Source organism: Ambystoma mexicanum, chromosome 2p (assembly GCF_040938575.1).
Source record: "Ambystoma mexicanum isolate Mex_15411 chromosome 2p, UKY_AmexF1_1, whole genome shotgun sequence".
Taxonomy (NCBI): Eukaryota; Metazoa; Chordata; class Amphibia; order Caudata; family Ambystomatidae; genus Ambystoma; species Ambystoma mexicanum.
Genome location: NC_090923.1, coordinates 1,308,508,061 through 1,308,511,650, shown reverse-complemented (window position 1 = coordinate 1,308,511,650; position 3,590 = coordinate 1,308,508,061). Strand labels below are relative to the sequence as shown.

At 43.6% G+C, this 3,590-nt stretch overlaps 1 non-coding gene across 1 annotated transcript; it reads left to right on the top strand.

Moving 5' to 3' along the window:
- The first annotated feature begins 309 nt into the window (after positions 1 to 309).
- LOC138568042 (U6 spliceosomal RNA) lies at positions 310 to 416 on the top strand. Its single transcript, XR_011302415.1, has one exon. It is a non-coding gene; the product is annotated as a U6 spliceosomal RNA (small nuclear RNA).
- The last annotated feature ends 3,174 nt before the right edge of the window (positions 417 to 3,590 follow it).

The following is a 3,590-nucleotide window of genomic DNA, read 5'->3' as shown; positions in this document are numbered from 1 at the left end:
ATGGGTCTGTTGTGATGCTCTCAGGCTTGCATCAGCCAGCCATTGTGATGGGGAGAGGGTGTCATTTTGCAAGCACCCTGGAGCATTAATCTTTATATCTTTAAATATAATTGGCATTAAACTAAAACCCTTTAGGACCAGATCAATACAGCAGCAAAGAATGCTTATTCATTGTTGTTTGCCTCTTCATTTCATATCACCCGATATCTAAATGGTGTTTGGACTTTCTGCCCTCTGACATAAGGACATTTGGTATGGCAAACCTTTGACAGAGGTCCTAATCAATGGTTTGATTGACTCTCCCTTTGCGCTTGCTTCTGCAACACATGTACTAATATTGGAATGATAATGGGAAAATTAAATTGGCCCCTGCTCTAAAGGATGACACGCACATTCGTAAAGCATTCACTATTTTAGGCACATGTCTGGACAGAAACTTTCTTAATTTGCAAGTCTTTATTTTTTAATATATCTTTTTTTATTGAAGATTGACATTTTATGTTCATTCATATTACACGACAACACAATACATTTTGCGCCAAATTCAACACTAATGCCTCAGGAGCCTTTTACTTGTGAGTCCTCTTGACTGAATGAACAGCCCTGTCCCCTTCAATTTCTTGACTTGTACTTTTAGAAGTGGCACACTTCTTTTTTTTTTTTTTTTTTAATCCCATTCTACCAAACTCAGTATTATCACTTTCCTCCTTGTTGTGCACTCCAGCGTAAACTGCTTTAAGGTGCTGTTTGCAAACATCGCTCTGAACCACAGCTTTACTTGCTTCAGGGCCTTAATCTTTAATTGGGGCTGAGCAGTGTACTCCGGATTTGGCTGCGTTTAGTTGGTTGATTTCTTTTTTGATTTCTGTAACTTTCAAAAAGTCCCATTGTGAAATACCATTGTGACAATGTGCTGCAGTGCATGAAAACCTAAAATTAATGGTAGGGAGAGGGAGGGGGGTAGGGGGGAAGAGAGAGGGTGGGAAGGAGTGAGTGAGGGAGGGAGAGAGGGAGGAGAGAGAGACAGAGAGAGAGAAAACAAAGAAAATATGGTATTTGGGGGCTATGTATTTGCATGGAAAAGATTTTGGCCTTTTAATCAAGTGGGAAGGGGCTCTGTGGTTGGTATCTCAGCCTGTTGATGCTTTGTTGAGTTGCTTGGAACATGCAAGGAAGGAGACCTGAAGCACTCCCGACCAGGTTGCATGTCTCCAAGTTACTGAAATCCCACAGACCTCCTCCCTGTGCCACAAAGTCCTGGGCACTGAGCTCTGCAGTTGTTGCCCACAGGTCGCCAAGTGTCCCAGATTTACTTTCTCAGAGTTGCTAGTTACTGCTACCCCACCTCGACCACTATATTTTCCCCAGATACTTGCTACTGTGGAGCAAGCAGGGCTAAGGAGAGGGAGAGGGGGTGTGCCTATGCAAATTATCTGCCAGTGTGCTTCCTGGGAGGTCATTCCATCTCACCAGCTGACACCTGGGCAGCGGCAGGTAATTTGGAGAACAGACATATCCGGACAGGCCACAGAGCAAAGGCTGGGCCGTTGATTGAGGATCCCTTTAGCCATGTCTCCCTAAGTTACTGAGGTCCAGAAAAATTCCACCCTCAGCTCTCATAGAGAGGTCCTTGGCCGATCGTGGCCGATCAGGGCTGTGAAGGGTCAGGGGGGACTGCACACTGCCTCACCTTTTCACTGCTTTCTGTAGCGGTAATGCTTTTGCAGAAGGGGCCTGTACAAGTGATTTTGTTCTGCGCTGTGCGAAAGTCACATTTATCCACTGACATTAACCAAATTACTTGCGCTGTTCAACGCACATACATGCATAGAAATCATGTTATGTTTTTTGGGGAAGGTCTAGAGGGTCCTGCTGATGATTTATTAAGCTGTCTGCTACTCTTGCTTTTACATAGTCTTCCCTGCCCAGGCATGTTTAAGGCATACTGTATGTCCCTCCATTACAATGAAAACTCTGTTGAAAGCACAGAGGTACATAGGAATGGATCTGTTAAGAAATGAAACAAAAAGTCTGGAAAAATGTCGAAACGGGTAGGATTTGGGCTTACAATTAACTGACTCACAGTCAGATGTGCTATCCCCTGACCCACTGATCCCCTTTCCTTTTGTGTAATCCTTTTGTTCTCAGTAGGGTTTTCCAAAGTGGCTTTCAAATAAAAGATCCTAGACCTGCATTTTGTGGCACACATGCCTCATATCCCGTTGCTCTTGATAAACTCACATCATCTCCCACCAATACAAGCTGTAAAAGATTTTCAGGGCTTAGCCAAGCAAACTAGACGCAGGTCGAAGGTTGAGCAATCCTTTAATCAGCAGCAAAGTTAACATTGAAATCAGCCTCAGAATCTCTTAAAGGATGGGCCAACATCTGTTGCTGGCAGCGTGCAAAGGGGCAGCCTGGGTGCTGACACCTTAAGCCATCTCCTGTTCTTGCCTTGTCCTTGATCCAGCCATGGGCCCACATACACTCAGAGGTACAGAGTGTTTCTCATGTCTATGGGTCTGCTGTGATGCTCTCACGCTTGCATCACCCAGCCATCGTGATGGGGAGGGGGTGTCGATTTGCAAGCACCCTTGAGCATGAATCTTTAAATATAATTGGCATTAAACCAAACCCTTTAGGACCAGATCAATAAAGCAGCAAAGAATGCTGATGTATTGCTGTTTGCCGCTTAATTCCATACCATCCGACATCTAAATGGTGTTTGGTCAAACGTTTGCCATATCAAATGTCCTTATGTCAAAGAGCAGAAAGTCCAGAGGTCCTAATCAATGGTTTGGTTGGCTCTCCCTTTGCGCTTGCCTTAAGGCGTCAGCACCAGAGGCTGTCCGATTGCGCCCTGCAAGCAACCAATGTTGGCCCATCCTTTAAGAGATTCTGAGGCTGATTTCAATGTTAATTTTGCTGCTGGTTTAAGGATTGCTCAACCTTCGGCCCACGTCTAATTTCCTTGGCTATGCCCTTGAAATATTTTACAGATTGTATTGGTGGGAGATGACGTGGGTTTATCAAGAGCAACGGGATATGAGGCATGTGGGCCATAAAAAACAGGTCTAGGATCTTTTGTATAAGAAAGTCTCTTTAAGTAGGGAACTTTGGACAACACTGCTGAGAGGAAAAGGATTACACAAAAGGCAAGGGGGTCAGTGGGTCAAGGGATAGCACATCTGACTGTGAGTCAGTTTATTGTAAGTCCAAATCCTACCTGTTTCAACATTTTTCCAGGCTTTTTGTTTCATTTCTTAACAGATCCATTCCTATGTGCCTCAGCAACCCATGTACTAATATTGGAATGAAAATGGGAAAATTGAATTTGACCCTGCTTCAAAGGATGACACGCACATTCGTAAAGCATTCACTATTTTTGGCACACGACAGGACAAAAACTTTCTTAATCTGCAAGTCTTTATTTTTGAATACATCTTTTTTAATGAAGATTGAAATTGTATGTTCATTCATTTTACACGACAACACAATACATTTTGCGCCAAATTCAACACTAATGACTCTGGAGCCTTTTACTTGTGAGTCCTATTGACTGAATGAACAGCCCCATCCCCTTCAATTTC